Below are 15,978 nucleotides of genomic sequence, written 5' to 3' on the forward strand. Positions count from 1 at the left end.
CAACTTAACAGGATGCAAAGCACCGTTGTCTCATTAATGTACTTTGACCAGTGAGGCCCCAGGACGGGCGGTTTATACCGCAGACCAGTGCTCTCAAACCTTGGCTATGAAGCCCAATTCTGTCCTTAGCACCGTTGGAAAATGGCCTGAGAATATACAACTTTTACTATCAAAAATGGTCCAAAATTTGACTCTGGAGGGACTCCAACCCACAACCTTCAAATCAAGGCTATTACCTAGCGGCCACGCCCTTGTTGCTTCAAAGCGCTCCTTTGCATTTTGCCAAAAAAGGCAGAGATTTCTTGCCAACGGAAACAACCATCCGCAAGAGGGAAATACCCTTGAATTCAGGTGATGTTAACCTATCTATCTGCAGGGCTGGGTTCTGGAACAGACTCCCTTTAAGATTGGACACAAAGATTGTACTTCAGGTTTGGTCCAAAACTCAACTCTGGTGGGACTTGAACCCACAACCTTTGAATCAATACTCTCTTCTAGAAGTCCAATGCGCTATCCATTGCGCCACAGAGCCTACGTACAATGAGTCTACTAAATCGTTTGTTGAGCTGACATGTGAATGGCTCTTGTGAAAGAATCCTACAAAAACACAACATCTAGCGAGTGATCATTTTCAGGCTAAAGATGAAAGCTCAGCTTTATAATATTGGTGTGGCTCCTTGTTTTCTAGATATTCATAAGAGTCAACTTAACAGCATGCAAAGCACCGTTGTCTCATTAATGTACTTTGACCAGTGAGGCTCCAGGACGGGCGGTTTATACCGCAGACCAGTGCTCTCAAACCTTGGCTATGAAGCCCGATTCTGTCCTTAGCACCGTTGGAAAATGGCCTGAGAATATACAACTTTTACTATCAAAAATGGTCCAAAATTTGACTCTGGAGGGACTCCAACCCACAACCTTCAAATCAAGGCTATTACCTAGCGGCCACGCCCTTGTTGCTTCAAAGCGCTCCTTTGCATTTTGCCAAAAAAGGCAGAGATTTCTTGCCAACGGAAACAACCATCCGCAAGAGGGAAATACCCTTGAATTCAGGTGATGTTAACCTATCAATCTTCAGGGCTGGGTTCTGGAACAGACTCCCTTTAAGATTGGACACAAAGATTGTACTTCAGGTTTGGTCCAAAACTCGACTCTGGTGGGACTCGAACCCACAACCTTTGAATCAATACTCTCTTCTAGAAGTCCAATGCGCTATCCATTGCGCCAAAGAGCCTACGTACAATGTGTCTACTAAATCGTTTGTTGAGCTGACATGTGAATGGCTCTTTTGAAAGAATCCTACAAAAACACAACATCTAGCGAGTGATCATTTTCAGGCTAAAGATGAAAGCTCAGATTTATAATATTGGTGTGGCTCCTTGTTTTCTAGATATTCATAAGAGTCAACTTAACAACATGCAAAGCACCGTTGTCTCATTAATGTACTTTGACCAGTGAGGCCCCAGGACAGGCGGTTTATACCACAGACCAGTGCTCTCAAACCTTGGCTATGAAGCCCGATTCTGTCCTTAGCACCGTTGGAAAATGGCCTGAGAATATACAACTTTTACTATCAAAAATGGTCCAAAATTTGACTCTGGAGAGACTCCAACCCACAACCTTCAAATCAAGGCTATTACCTAGCAGCCACGCCCTTGTTGCTTCAAAGCGCTCCTTTTCATTTTGCCAAAAAAGGCAAAGATTTCTTGCCAACGGAAACAACTATCCGCAAGAGGGAAATACCGTTGAATTCAGGTGATGTTAACCTATCTATCTGCAGGGCTGGGTTCTGGAACAGACTCCCTTTAAGATTGGACACAAAGATTGTACTTCAGGTTTGGTCCAAAACTCGACTCTGGTGGGACTCGAACCCACAACCTTTGAATCAATACTCTCTTCTAGAAGTCCAATGCGCTATCCATTGCGCCAAAGAGCCTACGTACAATGTGTCTACTAAATCGTTTGTTGAGCTGACATGTGAATGGCTCTTGTGAAAGAATCCTACAAAAACACAACATCTAGCGAGTGATCATTTTCAGGCTAAAGATGAAAGCTCAGCTTTATAATATTGGTGTGGCTCCTTGTTTTCTAGATATTCATAAGAGTCAACTTAACAGCATGCAAAGCACCGTTGTCTCATTAATGTACTTTGACCAGTGAGGCCCCAGGACGGGCAGTTTATACCGCAGACCAGTGCTCTCAAACCTTGGCTATGAAGCCCGATTCTGTCCTTAGCACCGTTGGAAAATGGCCTGAGAATATACAACTTTTACTATCAAAAATGGTCCAAAATTTGACTCTGGAGGGACTCCAACCCACAACCTTCAAATCAAGGCTATTACCTAGCGGCCACGCCCTTGTTGCTTCAAAGCGCTCCTTTGCATTTTGCCAAAAAAGGCAGAGATTTCTTGCCAACGGAAACAACCATCCGCAAGAGGGAAATACCCTTGAATTCAGGTGATGTTAACCTATCTATCTGCAGGGCTGGCTTCTGGAACAGACTCCCTTTAAGATTGGACACAAAGATTGTACTTCAGGTTTGGTCCAAAACTCAACTCTGGTGGGACTCGAACCCACAACCTTTGAATCACTACTCTCTTCTAGAAGTCCAATGCACTATCCATTGCGCCACAGAGCCTACGTACAATGAGTCTACTAAATCGTTTGTTGAGCTGACATGTGAATGGCTCTTGTGAAAGAATCCTACAAAAACACAACATCTAGCGAGTGATCATTTTCAGGCTAAAGATGAAAGCTCAGCTTTATAATATTGGTGTGGCTCCTTGTTTTCTAGATATTCATAAGAGTCAACTTAACAGCATGCAAAGCACCGTTGTCTCATTAATGTACTTTGACCAGTGAGGCCCCAGAACGGGCGGTTTATACCGCAGACCAGTGCTCTCAAACCTTGGCTATGAAGCCCGATTCTGTCCTTAGCACTGTTGGAAAATGGCCTGAGAATATACAACTTTTACTATCAAAAATGGTCCAAAATTTGACTCTGGAGGGACTCCAACCCACAACCTTCAAATCAAGGCTATTACCTAGCGGCCACGCCCTTGTTGCTTCAAAGCGCTCCTTTGCATTTTGCCAAAAAAGGCAGAGATTTCTTGCCAACAGAAACAACCATCCGCAAGAGGGAAATACCCTTGAATTCAGGTGATGTTAACCTATCTATCTGCAGGGCTGGGTTCTGGAACAGACTCCCTTTAAGATTGGACACAAAGATTGTACTTCAGGTTTGGTCCAAAACTCGACTCTGGTGGGACTCGAACCCACAACCTTTGAATCACTACTCTCTTCTAGAAGTCCAATGCGCTATCCATTGCGCCACAGAGCCTACGTACAACAAGTCTACTAAATTGTTTGTTGATCTGACATGTGAATGACTCTTGTGAAAGAATCCTACAAAAACACAACATCTAGCGGGTGATCATTTTCAGGCTAAAGATGAAAGCTCAGCTTTAAAATATTGGTGTGGCTCCTTGTTTTCTAGATATTCATAAGAGTCAACTTAACAGCATGCAAAGCACCGTTGTCTCATTAATGTACTTTGACCAGTGAGGCCCCAGGACGGGCAGTTTATACCGCAGACCAGTGCTCTCAAAAATTGGCTATGAAGCCCGATTCTGTCCTTAGCACCGTTGGAAAATGGCCTGAGAATATACAACTTTTACTATCAAAAATGGTCCAAAATTTGACTCTGGAGGGACTCCAACCCACAACCTTCAAATCAAGGCTATTACCTAGCGGCCACGCCCTTGTTGCTTCAAAGCGCTCCTTTGCATTTTGCCAAAAAAGGCAGAGATTTCTTGCCAACGGAAACAACTATCCGCAAGAGGGAAATACCCTTGAATTCAGGTGATGTTAACCTATCTATCTGCAGGGCTGGGTTCTGGAACAGACTCCCTTTAAGATTGGACACAAAGATTGTACTTCCGGTTTGGTCCAAAACTCGACTCTGGTGGGACTCGAACCCACAACCTTTGAATCACTACTCTCTTCTAGAAGTCCAATGCGCTATCCATTGCGCCACAGAGCCTACGTTCAATGAGTCTACTAAATCGTTTGTTGAGCTGACATGTGAATGGCTCTTGTGAAAGAATCCTACAAAAACACAACATCTAGCGAGTGATCATTTTCAGGCTAAAGATGAAAGCTCAGCTTTATAATATTGGTGTGGCTCCTTGTTTTCTAGATATTCATAAGAGTCAACTTAACAGGATGCAAAGCACCGTTGTCTCATTAATGTACTTTGACCAGTGAGGCCCCAGGACGGGCGGTTTATACCGCAGACCAGTGCTCTCAAACCTTGGCTATGAAGCCCAATTCTGTCCTTAGCACCGTTGGAAAATGGCCTGAGAATATACAACTTTTACTATCAAAAATGGTCCAAAATTTGACTCTGGAGGGACTCCAACCCACAACCTTCAAATCAAGGCTATTACCTAGCGGCCACGCCCTTGTTGCTTCAAAGCGCTCCTTTGCATTTTGCTAAAAAAGGCAGAGATTTCTTGCCAACGGAAACAACCATCCGCAAGAGGGAAATACCCTTGAATTCAGGTGATGTTAACCTATCTATCTGCAGGGCTGGGTTCTGGAACAGACTCCCTTTAAGATTGGACACAAAGATTGTACTTCAGGTTTGGTCCAAAACTCAACTCTGGTGGGACTTGAACCCACAACCTTTGAATCAATACTCTCTTCTAGAAGTCCAATGCGCTATCCATTGCGCCACAGAGCCTACGTACAATGAGTCTACTAAATTGTTTGTTGAGCTGACATGTGAATGGCTCTTGTGAAAGAATCCTACAAAAACACAACATCTAGCGAGTGATCATTTTCAGGCTAAAGATGAAAGCTCAGCTTTATAATATTGGTGTGGCTCCTTGTTTTCTAGATATTCATAAGAGTCAACTTAACAGCATGCAAAGCACCGTTGTCTCATTAATGTACTTTGACCAGTGAGGCCCCAGGACGGGCGGTTTATACCGCAGACCAGTGCTCTCAAACCTTGGCTATGAAGCCCGATTCTGTCCTTAGCACCGTTGGAAAATGGCCTGAGAATATACAACTTTTACTATCAAAAATGGTCCAAAATTTGACTCTGGAGGGACTCCAACCCACAACCTTCAAATCAAGGCTATTACCTAGCGGCCACGAGCTTGTTGCTTCAAAGCGCTCTTTTGCATTTTGCCAAAAAAGGCAGAGATTTCTTGCCAACAGAAACAACCATCCACAAGAGGGAAATACCCTTGAATTCAGGTGATGTTAACCTATCTATCTGCAGGGATGGGTTCTGGAACAGACTCCCTTTAAGATTGGACACAAAGATTGTACTTCAGGTTTGGTCCAAAACTCGACTCTGGTGGGACTCGAACCCACAACCTTTAAATCACTACTCTCTTCTAGAAGTCCAATGCGCTATCCATTGCGCCACAGAGCCTACGTACAACAAATCTACTAAATTGTTTGTTGAGCTGACATGTGAATGACTCTTGTGAAAGAATCCTACAAAAACACAACATCTAGCGAGTGATCATTTTCAGGCTAAAGATGAAAGCTCAGCTTTATAATATTGGTGTGGCTCCTTGTTTTCTAGATATTCATAAGAGTCAACTTAACAGCATGCAAAGCACCGTTGTCTCATTAATGTACTTTGACTAGTGAGGCCCCAGAACGGGCGGTTTATACCGCAGACCAGTGCTCTCAAACCTTGGCTATGAAGCCCGATTCTGTCCTTAGCACTGTTGGAAAATGGCCTGAGAATATACAACTTTTACTATCAAAAATGGTCCAAAATTTGACTCTGGAGGGACTCCAACCCACAACCTTCAAATCAAGGCTATTACCTAGCGGCCACGCCCTTGTTGCTTCAAAGCGCTCCTTTGCATTTTGCCAAAAAAGGCAGAGATTTCTTGCCAACAGAAACAACCATCCGCAAGAGGGAAATACCCTTGAATTCAGGTGATGTTAACCTATCTATCTGCAGGGCTGGGTTCTGGAACAGACTCCCTTTAAGATTGGACACAAAGATTGTACTTCAGGTTTGGTCCAAAACTCGACTCTGGTGGGACTCGAACCCACAACCTTTGAATCACTACTCTCTTCTAGAAGTCCAATGCGCTATCCATTGCGCCACAGAGCCTACGTACAACAAGTCTACTAAATTGTTTGTTGAGCTGACATGTGAATGACTCTTGTGAAAGAATCCTACAAAAACACAACATCTAGCGGGTGATCATTTTCAGGCTAAAGATGAAAGCTCAGCTTTATAATATTGGTGTGGCTCCTTGTTTTCTAGATATTCATAAGAGTCAACTTAACAGCATGCAAAGCACCGTTGTCTCATTAATGTACTTTGACCAGTGAGGCCCCAGGACGGGCAGTTTATACCGCAGACCAGTGCTCTCAAAAATTGGCTATGAAGCCCGATTCTGTCCTTAGCACCGTTGGAAAATGGCCTGAGAATATACAACTTTTACTATCAAAAATGGTCCAAAATTTGACTCTGGAGGGACTCCAACCCACAACCTTCAAATCAAGGCTATTACCTAGCGGCCACGCCCTTGTTGCTTCAAAGCGCTCCTTTGCATTTTGCCAAAAAAGGCAGAGATTTCTTGCCAACGGAAACAACTATCCGCAAGAGGGAAATACCCTTGAATTCAGGTGATGTTAACCTATCTATCTGCAGGGCTGGGTTCTGGAACAGACTCCCTTTAAGATTGGACACAAAGATTGTACTTCCGGTTTGGTCCAAAACTCGACTCTGGTGGGACTCGAACCCACAACCTTTGAATCAATACTCTCTTCTAGAAGTCCAATGCGCTATCCATTGCGCCAAAGAGCCTACGTACAACGAGTCTACTAAATCGTTTGTTGAGCTGACATGTGAATGGCTCTTGTGAAAGAATCCTACAAAAACACAATGTCACGGGATGGTTAGAGTCTATACTATAGGCCATGTGTAATATATATTTCATGTGGAATGTATTCTCTAACCTGTTATATACATCAATGTGTAGTTGGCTGATTGGGGTCTAGTGTGTTAGCACATTGTACGCAAATACCTCTAACTAGTGAGGACAATGGGTGGAGATAATCTGATCAGTGTCTCCAAGAAGATGTTGGATGGTGCATTGTCCATAGTAGACAGGGAGTCTGCTCTCCTTGGTATAGGTGAGGGGGGAAGGATCTGTGACTCAGCCCTTCCCACCCACAGATATAGGATGTAAGTGTTAGTATATAGTTGTAGCTAGCAGTTAGTATGTGTTAGCCGGCCTGTGCACAGCTCTGCAGAGAGCCAGGATTTAGTTACAGGACCAAGGAGCCAAAGCTATCATTGGATTGTGACTTCTGTGGACTTATTGTTGTTACGGTTGATGTGACCGCCGCCGGCTACTAACTTTGTGGATTACAATAAATTGCTGTTGTCTCCCGACCTCTTGCGTCCGTGTTGATTCAAAAGACCTTCCGGAGGAAGACGTATACCTTTGCTCCGTGACAACTGGTGGGCAGCGGTGGGATCAACAGCGGACAGCGAGATGGACTACAACAGCCCAGCGATTAATGGAGCCACAACCTCAGAATACAGGAACTGGACTATTGCAAGTCTACAAGTAAGGGCCCGGGAACTAAACCTGAGTTACCAGGGAAGAACGAAAGATCAACTGATCGAGGCACTGGAGGAGATGACCCTGCGAAGCGACCATGAGGAGGGCTGCCCCCAGGAGACTGGAGAGATACGGGAGTGGCAGGTACAGACCCAAAAGAGCAGATGGGTTGTTTTGTATGAGGAGGAATTGGCAGTGCTGGGGCTAGGAGCAACTGCAGAGCAAAGGAGTAGAGCATTACAGAGGGCTCAGGAAACGGAGAAGGAGGAACAGAGAATGGCGCATGAAAAGGAAAGAATGGCGCATGAAATGCGAATGGCTGAGATAACTACGCGGAATTATAATCAAACGTCGACCCCCAGCCCAACAGTGAGAGAACCACCATATGTCTCCCATAAACACTTCAAGACCTTTGATGAAGCGGCTGGGGATGTTGATGGATATTTTCAGGACTTCGAACACCAGTGCCACCTGATGGAAGTCCCAGAAAAGGATTGGGTCCGGTATCTGGTGGGGCACCTACGAGATGGGGCTGCGGAAGCTCTCAGAGCCATGGACCCTAGTGATCAGCGGGACTATGAGGCCATTAAAAGAGCGGTGCAGAAGTATTATGCAGTCACTCCAGAGACCTACCGAGTTCAGTTCCGCTCTTTGTCTTACAATGGGGGAAGCTCCTTCCACATGTTCGCCCACAAGTTGAAGCAAGCATGCAAGCGCTGGCTAGAAGGAGAGGAGGCTGTCACAGTCGATAAGATCCTCCAAGTCATACTTAAGGAACAGTTCTTTTCCCAGTGCCCCGCTGAGATCCGTGAGTGGGTGCTGGAACGGAACCCAGCCACAGTTGAGCAAGCTGCTTCCCTTGCAGATGAGGGCCTGACCATCAAGCCGCAGTGGAAGAGGTTGTTTGCAGAGGAGCGGAAAACTACCACAGTCCGCCAGACACCCTTCAGCCAGCCACCCACCTTTCGTGCCCGGCCTCAGGATTACAATTCCCCCTCTACCCCTGCCCCAGCCCATCGGCCTCCAGCTATGAACAACCCTGTCCCTAGACAACGACCCACTGGAAGAATGCTAGAGCGCAGATGTTTTGGGTGCGGGCGGCCTGGACATTTGCAAGCTAGTTGCCCTGTTAACATGGGGGCACGGGCCACCGTGGCATCCCGGCCTATTCACTACCTGGGAACCACCCCTAGGACAGAAAGTTTGGCCCCATTTCCAGGTGACTCCATGAATGACCCATCTGTTCCACCTCCAGGGGTCTATGGGATTCAGCCTTCCGCCACACATCCTGCAAACCTTCAGTGGAAGCACTTGCAGGAGGTCCTACTGGATGGCCGAACAGTTGTTGGATTCCGGGACTCGGGAGCTTTCCTAACGGTAGCGGACCCCCGAGTGGTTCGACCCGAGGCCCTAGAGGAGGGCCCTGGCCTTTCTATCGAGTTGGCAGGAGGTACTCGGAAACGTATTCCTAAAGCTACCGTGGAACTCGACTATGGTTATGGACCAAAACGATGCACAATTGGTGTGATGAGCGGGCTGCCGGCCGATGTTCTGTTAGGCAACGATGTTGGAAATCTACAGTGCCACTTTGTGGGAGCAGTGACCCGAAGCCAAGCTTAGAGAGACGCCAACATGGATCCACCGGATTTTCTGCCAGATGCCAGCCCTTCAACCCTACAACTTTACCATTCAGTACCGCCGAGGGAACCAACACCAGAACACAGATGGGTTATCCCGGCAGGAGGACATATGAGCTATAGAGACTGATGTGCATTCCCCAATTTACCTGTGTAGGCCAATTGTGTCATGCACATGTTTTGAGAGGGGGAGGGGTTGTCACGGGATGGTTAGAGTCTATACTATAGGCCATGTGTAATATATATTTCATGTGGAATGTATTCTCTAACCTGTTATATACATCAATGTGTAGTTGGCTGATTGGGGTCTAGTGTGTTAGCACATTGTATGCAAATACCTCTAACTAGTGAGGACAATGGGTGGAGATAATCTGATCAGTGTCTCCAAGAAGATGTTGGATGGTGCATTGTCCATAGTAGACAGGGAGTCTGCTCTCCTTGGTATAGGTGAGGGGGGAAGGATCTGTGACTCAGCCCTTCCCACCCACAGATATAGGATGTAAGTGTTAGTATATAGTTGTAGCTAGCAGTTAGTATGTGTTAGCCGGCCTGTGCACAGCTCTGCAGAGAGCCAGGATTTAGTTACAGGACCAAGGAGCCAAAGCTATCATTGGATTGTGACTTCTGTGGACTTATTGTTGTTACGGTTGATGTGACCGCCGCCGGCTACTAACTTTGTGGATTACAATAAATTGCTGTTGTCTCCCGACCTCTTGCGTCCGTGTTGATTCAAAAGACCTTCCGGAGGAAGACGTATACCTTTGCTCCGTGACACACAACATCTAGCGAGTGATCATTTTCAGGCTAAAGATGAAAGCTCAGCTTTATAATATTGGTGTGGCTCCTTGTTTTCTAGATATTCATTAGAGTCAACTTAACAGCATGCAAAGCACCGTTGTCTCATTACTGTACTTTGACCAGTGAGGCCCCAGGACGGGCGGTTTATACCGCAGACCAGAGCTCTCAAACCTTGGCTATGAAGCCCAATTCTTTCCTTAGCACCGTTGGAAAATGGCCTGAGAATATACAACTTTTACTATCAAAAATGGTCCAAAATTTGACTCTGGAGGGACTCCAACACACAACCTTCAAATCAAGGCTATTACCTAGAGGCCACGCCCTTGTTGCTTCAAAGCGCTCCTTTGCATTTTGCCAAAAAAGGCAGAGATTTCTTGACAACGGAAACAACCATCCGCAAGAGGGAAATACCCTTGAATTCAGGTGATGTTAACCTATCAATCTTCAGGGCTGGGTTCTGGAACAGACTCCCTTTAAGATTGGACACATAGATTGTACTTCAGGTTTGGTCCAAAACTCGACTCTGGTGGGACTCGAACCCACAACCTTTGAATCACTACTCTCTTCTAGAAGTCCAATGCGCTATCCATTGCGCCACAGAGCCTACGTTCAATGAGTCTACTAAATCGTTTGTTGAGCTGACATGTGAATGGCTCTTGTGAAAGAATCCTACAAAAACACAACATCTAGCGAGTGATCATTTTCAGGCTAAAGATGAAAGCTCAGCTTTATAATATTGGTGTGGCTCCTTGTTTTCTAGATATTCATAAGAGTCAACTTAACAGGATGCAAAGCACCGTTGTCTCATTAATGTACTTTGACCAGTGAGGCCCCAGGACGGGCGGTTTATACCGCAGACCAGTGCTCTCAAACCTTGGCTATGAAGCCCAATTCTGTCCTTAGCACCGTTGGAAAATGGCCTGAGAATATACAACTTTTACTATCAAAAATGGTCCAAAATTTGACTCTGGAGGGACTCCAACCCACAACCTTCAAATCAAGGCTATTACCTAGCGGCCACGCCCTTGTTGCTTCAAAGCGCTCCTTTGCATTTTGCCAAAAAAGGCAGAGATTTCTTGCCAACGGAAACAACCATCCGCAAGAGGGAAATACCCTTGAATTCAGGTGATGTTAACCTATCTATCTGCAGGGCTGGGTTCTGGAACAGACTCCCTTTAAGATTGGACACAAAGATTGTACTTCAGGTTTGGTCCAAAACTCAACTCTGGTGGGACTTGAACCCACAACCTTTGAATCAATACTCTCTTCTAGAAGTCCAATGCGCTATCCATTGCGCCACAGAGCCTACGTACAATGAGTCTACTAAATCGTTTGTTGAGCTGACATGTGAATGGCTCTTGTGAAAGAATCCTACAAAAACACAACATCTAGCGAGTGATCATTTTCAGGCTAAAGATGAAAGCTCAGCTTTATAATATTGGTGTGGCTCCTTGTTTTCTAGATATTCATAAGAGTCAACTTAACAGCATGCAAAGCACCGTTGTCTCATTAATGTACTTTGACCAGTGAGGCTCCAGGACGGGCGGTTTATACCGCAGACCAGTGCTCTCAAACCTTGGCTATGAAGCCCGATTCTGTCCTTAGCACCGTTGGAAAATGGCCTGAGAATATACAACTTTTACTATCAAAAATGGTCCAAAATTTGACTCTGGAGGGACTCCAACCCATAACCTTCAAATCAAGGCTATTACCTAGCGGCCACGCCCTTGTTGCTTCAAAGCGCTCCTTTGCATTTTGCCAAAAAAGGCAGAGATTTCTTGCCAACGGAAACAACCATCCGCAAGAGGGAAATACCCTTGAATTCAGGTGATGTTAACCTATCTATCTGCAGGGCTAGGTTCTGGAACAGACTCCCTTTAAGATTGGGCACAAAGATTGTACTTCAGATTTGGTCCAAAACTCGACTCTGGTGGGACTCGAACCCACAACCTTTGAATCACTACTCTCTTCTAGAAGTCCAATGCGCTATCCATTGCGCCACAGAGCCTACGTACAATGAGTCTACTAAATCGTTTGTTGAGCTGACATGTGAATGGCTCTTGTGAAAGAATCCTACAAAAACACAACATCTAGCGGGTGATCATTTTCAGGCTAAAGATGAAAGCTCAGCTTTATAATATTGGTGTGGCTCCTTGTTTTCTAGATATTCATAAGAGTCAACTTAACAGCATGCAAAGCACCGTTGTCTCATTAATGTACTTTGACCAGTGAGGCCCCAGGACGGGCGGTTTATACTGCAGAGCAGTGCTCTCAAACCTTGGCTATGAAGCCCGATTCTGTCCTTAGCACCGTTGGAAAATGGCCTGAGAATATACAACTTTTACTATCAAAAATGGTCCAAAATTTGACTCTGGAGGGACTCCAACCCACAACCTTCAAATCAAGGCTATTACCTAGCGGCCACGCCCTTGTTGCTTCAAAGCGCTCCTTTGCATTTTGCCAAAAAAGGCAGAGATTTCTTGCCAACGGAAACAACCATCCGCAAGAGGGAAATACCCTTGAATTCAGGTGATGTTAACCTATCTATCTGCAGGGCTGGGTTCTGGAACAGACTCCCTTTAAGATTGGACACAAAGATTGTACTTCAGGTTTGGTCCAAAACTCAACTCTGGTGGGACTCGAACCCACAACCTTTGAATCACTACTCTCTTCTAGAAGTCCAATGCACTATCCATTGCGCCACAGAGCCTACGTACAATGAGTCTACTAAATCGTTTGTTGAGCTGACATGTGAATGGCTCTTGTGAAAGAATCCTACAAAAACACAACATCTAGCGAGTGATCATTTTCAGGCTAAAGATGAAAGCTCAGCTTTATAATATTGGTGTGGCTCCTTGTTTTCTAGATATTCATAAGAGTCAACTTAACAGCATGCAAAGCACCGTTGTCTCATTAATGTACTTTGACCAGTGAGGCCCCAGAACGGGCGGTTTATACCGCAGACCAGTGCTCTCAAACCTTGGCTATGAAGCCCGATTCTGTCCTTAGCACTGTTGGAAAATGGCCTGAGAATATACAACTTTTACTATCAAAAATGGTCCAAAATTTGACTCTGGAGGGACTCCAACCCACAACCTTCAAATCAAGGCTATTACCTAGCGGCCACGCCCTTGTTGCTTCAAAGCGCTCCTTTGCATTTTGCCAAAAAAGGCAGAGATTTCTTGCCAACAGAAACAACCATCCGCAAGAGGGAAATACCCTTGAATTCAGGTGATGTTAACCTATCTATCTGCAGGGCTGGGTTCTGGAACAGACTCCCTTTAAGATTGGACACAAAGATTGTACTTCAGGTTTGGTCCAAAACTCGACTCTGGTGGGACTCGAACCCACAACCTTTGAAGCACTACTCTCTTCTAGAAGTCCAATGCGCTATCCATTGCGCCACAGAGCCTACGTACAACAAGTCTACTAAATTGTTTGTTGAGCTGACATGTGAATGACTCTTGTGAAAGAATCCTACAAAAACACAACATCTAGCGGGTGATCATTTTCAGGCTAAAGATGAAAGCTCAGCTTTATAATATTGGTGTGGCTCCTTGTTTTCTAGATATTCATAAGAGTCAACTTAACAGCATGCAAAGCACCGTTGTCTCATTAATGTACTTTGACCAGTGAGGCCCCAGGACGGGCAGTTTATACCGCAGACCAGTGCTCTCAAAAATTGGCTATGAAGCCCGATTCTGTCCTTAGCACCGTTGGAAAATGGCCTGAGAATATACAACTTTTACTATCAAAAATGGTCCAAAATTTGACTCTGGAGGGACTCCAACCCACAACCTTCAAATCAAGGCTATTACCTAGCGGCCACGCCCTTGTTGCTTCAAAGCGCTCCTTTGCATTTTGCCAAAAAAGGCAGAGATTTCTTGCCAACGGAAACAACCATCCGCAAGAGGGAAATACCCTTGAATTCAGGTGATGTTAACCTATCTATCTGCAGGGCTGGGTTCTGGAACAGACTCCCTTTAAGATTGGACACAAAGATTGTACTTCAGGTTTGGTCCAAAACTCAACTCTGGTGGGACTTGAACCCACAACCTTTGAATCAATACTCTCTTCTAGAAGTCCAATGCACTATCCATTGCGCCACAGAGCCTACGTACAATGAGTCTACTAAATCGTTTGTTGAGCTGACATGTGAATGGCTCTTGTGAAAGAATCCTACAAAAACACAACATCTAGCGAGTGATCATTTTCAGGCTAAAGATGAAAGCTCAGCTTTATAATATTGGTGTGGCTCCTTGTTTTCTAGATATTCATAAGAGTCAACTTAACAGCATGCAAAGCACCGTTGTCTCATTAATGTACTTTGACCAGTGAGGCCCCAGGACGGGCGGTTTATACCGCAGACCAGTGCTCTCAAACCTTGGCTATGAAGCCCGATTCTGTCCTTAGCACCATTGGAAAATGGCCTGAGAATATACAACTTTTACTATCAAAAATGGTCCAAAATTTGACTCTGGAGGGACTCCAACCCACAACCTTCAAATCAAGGCTATTACCTAGCGGCCACGAGCTTGTTGCTTCAAAGCGCTCCTTTGCATTTTGCCAAAAAAGGCAGAGATTTCTTGCCAACAGAAACAACCATCCACAAGAGGGAAATACCCTTGAATTCAGGTGATGTTAACCTATCTATCTGCAGGGATGGGTTCTGGAACAGACTCCCTTTAAGATTGGACACAAAGATTGTACTTCAGGTTTGGTCCAAAACTCGACTCTGGTGGGACTCGAACCCACAACCTTTGAATCACTACTCTCTTCTAGAAGTCCAATGCGCTATCCATTGCGCCACAGAGCCTACGTACAACAAATCTACTAAATTGTTTGTTGAGCTGACATGTGAATGACTCTTGTGAAAGAATCCTACAAAAACACAACATCTAGCGGGTGATCATTTTCAGGCTAAAGATGAAAGCTCAGCTTTATAATATTGGTGTGGCTCCTTGTTTTCTAGATATTCATAAGAGTCAACTTAACAGCATGCAAAGCACCGTTGTCTCATTAATGTACTTTGACCAGTGAGGCCCCAGGACGGGCGGTTTATACCGCAGACCAGTGCTCTCAAAAATTGGCTATGAAGCCCGATTCTGTCCTTAGCACCGTTGGAAAATGGCCTGAGAATATACAACTTTTACTATCAAAAATGGTCCAAAATTTGACTCTGGAGGGACTCCAACCCATAACCTTCAAATCAAGGCTATTACCTAGCGGCCACGCCCTTGTTGCTTCAAAGCGCTCCTTTGCATTTTGCCAAAAAAGGCAGAGATTTCTTGCCAACGGAAACAACCATCCGCAAGAGGGAAATACCCTTGAATTCAGGTGATGTTAACCTATCTATCTGCAGGGCTAGGTTCTGGAACAGACTCCCTTTAAGATTGGGCACAAAGATTGTACTTCAGATTTGGTCCAAAACTCGACTCTGGTGGGACTCGAACCCACAACCTTTGAATCACTACTCTCTTCTAGAAGTCCAATGCGCTATCCATTGCGCCACAGAGCCTACGTACAATGAGTCTACTAAATCGTTTGTTGAGCTGACATGTGAATGGCTCTTGTGAAAGAATCCTACAAAAACACAACATCTAGCGGGTGATCATTTTCAGGCTAAAGATGAAAGCTCAGCTTTATAATATTGGTGTGGCTCCTTGTTTTCTAGATATTCATAAGAGTCAACTTAACAGCATGCAAAGCACCGTTGTCTCATTAATGTACTTTGACCAGTGAGGCCCCAGGACGGGCGGTTTATACCGCAGAGCAGTGCTCTCAAACCTTGGCTATGAAGCCCGATTCTGTCCTTAGCACCGTTGGAAAATGGCCTGAGAATATACAACTTTTACTATCAAAAATGGTCCAAAATTTGACTCTGGAGGGACTCCAACCCACAACCTTCAAATCAAGGCTATTACCTAGCG

The 15,978-nt window shown here is 45.1% G+C and overlaps 18 non-coding genes across 18 annotated transcripts; all 18 read right to left on the reverse strand.

Moving 5' to 3' along the window:
* Window positions 1–446: 446 nt before the first annotated feature.
* TRNAR-UCU (transfer RNA arginine (anticodon UCU)) lies at window positions 447–532 on the reverse strand. The gene is given in 2 exon segments: window positions 447–482; window positions 496–532. It is a non-coding gene; the product is annotated as a tRNA-Arg (tRNA).
* A 616-nt stretch (window positions 533–1,148) lies between these two features.
* On the reverse strand, window positions 1,149–1,234 carry TRNAR-UCU (transfer RNA arginine (anticodon UCU)). Its single transcript is given in 2 exon segments — window positions 1,149–1,184; window positions 1,198–1,234. It is a non-coding gene; the product is annotated as a tRNA-Arg (tRNA).
* Window positions 1,235–1,850: 616 nt separating this feature from the next.
* TRNAR-UCU (transfer RNA arginine (anticodon UCU)) lies at window positions 1,851–1,936 on the reverse strand. The gene is given in 2 exon segments: window positions 1,851–1,886; window positions 1,900–1,936. It is a non-coding gene; the product is annotated as a tRNA-Arg (tRNA).
* A 616-nt stretch (window positions 1,937–2,552) lies between these two features.
* On the reverse strand, window positions 2,553–2,638 carry TRNAR-UCU (transfer RNA arginine (anticodon UCU)). Its single transcript is given in 2 exon segments — window positions 2,553–2,588; window positions 2,602–2,638. It is a non-coding gene; the product is annotated as a tRNA-Arg (tRNA).
* Window positions 2,639–3,254: 616 nt separating this feature from the next.
* Window positions 3,255–3,340, reverse strand: TRNAR-UCU (transfer RNA arginine (anticodon UCU)). Its single transcript is given in 2 exon segments — window positions 3,255–3,290; window positions 3,304–3,340. It is a non-coding gene; the product is annotated as a tRNA-Arg (tRNA).
* A 616-nt stretch (window positions 3,341–3,956) lies between these two features.
* TRNAR-UCU (transfer RNA arginine (anticodon UCU)) lies at window positions 3,957–4,042 on the reverse strand. The gene is given in 2 exon segments: window positions 3,957–3,992; window positions 4,006–4,042. It is a non-coding gene; the product is annotated as a tRNA-Arg (tRNA).
* A 616-nt stretch (window positions 4,043–4,658) lies between these two features.
* TRNAR-UCU (transfer RNA arginine (anticodon UCU)) lies at window positions 4,659–4,744 on the reverse strand. The gene is given in 2 exon segments: window positions 4,659–4,694; window positions 4,708–4,744. It is a non-coding gene; the product is annotated as a tRNA-Arg (tRNA).
* Window positions 4,745–5,360: 616 nt separating this feature from the next.
* Window positions 5,361–5,446, reverse strand: TRNAR-UCU (transfer RNA arginine (anticodon UCU)). Its single transcript is given in 2 exon segments — window positions 5,361–5,396; window positions 5,410–5,446. It is a non-coding gene; the product is annotated as a tRNA-Arg (tRNA).
* A 616-nt stretch (window positions 5,447–6,062) lies between these two features.
* Window positions 6,063–6,148, reverse strand: TRNAR-UCU (transfer RNA arginine (anticodon UCU)). The gene is given in 2 exon segments: window positions 6,063–6,098; window positions 6,112–6,148. It is a non-coding gene; the product is annotated as a tRNA-Arg (tRNA).
* A 616-nt stretch (window positions 6,149–6,764) lies between these two features.
* On the reverse strand, window positions 6,765–6,850 carry TRNAR-UCU (transfer RNA arginine (anticodon UCU)). Its single transcript is given in 2 exon segments — window positions 6,765–6,800; window positions 6,814–6,850. It is a non-coding gene; the product is annotated as a tRNA-Arg (tRNA).
* A 3,716-nt stretch (window positions 6,851–10,566) lies between these two features.
* Window positions 10,567–10,652, reverse strand: TRNAR-UCU (transfer RNA arginine (anticodon UCU)). The gene is given in 2 exon segments: window positions 10,567–10,602; window positions 10,616–10,652. It is a non-coding gene; the product is annotated as a tRNA-Arg (tRNA).
* A 616-nt stretch (window positions 10,653–11,268) lies between these two features.
* TRNAR-UCU (transfer RNA arginine (anticodon UCU)) lies at window positions 11,269–11,354 on the reverse strand. The gene is given in 2 exon segments: window positions 11,269–11,304; window positions 11,318–11,354. It is a non-coding gene; the product is annotated as a tRNA-Arg (tRNA).
* A 616-nt stretch (window positions 11,355–11,970) lies between these two features.
* TRNAR-UCU (transfer RNA arginine (anticodon UCU)) lies at window positions 11,971–12,056 on the reverse strand. The gene is given in 2 exon segments: window positions 11,971–12,006; window positions 12,020–12,056. It is a non-coding gene; the product is annotated as a tRNA-Arg (tRNA).
* Window positions 12,057–12,672: 616 nt separating this feature from the next.
* Window positions 12,673–12,758, reverse strand: TRNAR-UCU (transfer RNA arginine (anticodon UCU)). Its single transcript is given in 2 exon segments — window positions 12,673–12,708; window positions 12,722–12,758. It is a non-coding gene; the product is annotated as a tRNA-Arg (tRNA).
* A 616-nt stretch (window positions 12,759–13,374) lies between these two features.
* TRNAR-UCU (transfer RNA arginine (anticodon UCU)) lies at window positions 13,375–13,460 on the reverse strand. The gene is given in 2 exon segments: window positions 13,375–13,410; window positions 13,424–13,460. It is a non-coding gene; the product is annotated as a tRNA-Arg (tRNA).
* A 616-nt stretch (window positions 13,461–14,076) lies between these two features.
* Window positions 14,077–14,162, reverse strand: TRNAR-UCU (transfer RNA arginine (anticodon UCU)). The gene is given in 2 exon segments: window positions 14,077–14,112; window positions 14,126–14,162. It is a non-coding gene; the product is annotated as a tRNA-Arg (tRNA).
* Window positions 14,163–14,778: 616 nt separating this feature from the next.
* TRNAR-UCU (transfer RNA arginine (anticodon UCU)) lies at window positions 14,779–14,864 on the reverse strand. The gene is given in 2 exon segments: window positions 14,779–14,814; window positions 14,828–14,864. It is a non-coding gene; the product is annotated as a tRNA-Arg (tRNA).
* Window positions 14,865–15,480: 616 nt separating this feature from the next.
* TRNAR-UCU (transfer RNA arginine (anticodon UCU)) lies at window positions 15,481–15,566 on the reverse strand. The gene is given in 2 exon segments: window positions 15,481–15,516; window positions 15,530–15,566. It is a non-coding gene; the product is annotated as a tRNA-Arg (tRNA).
* Window positions 15,567–15,978: the final 412 nt, after the last annotated feature.

This window comes from Leptodactylus fuscus, chromosome 3 (genome assembly GCF_031893055.1).
Source record: "Leptodactylus fuscus isolate aLepFus1 chromosome 3, aLepFus1.hap2, whole genome shotgun sequence".
Lineage (NCBI taxonomy): Eukaryota > Metazoa > Chordata > Amphibia > Anura > Leptodactylidae > Leptodactylus > Leptodactylus fuscus.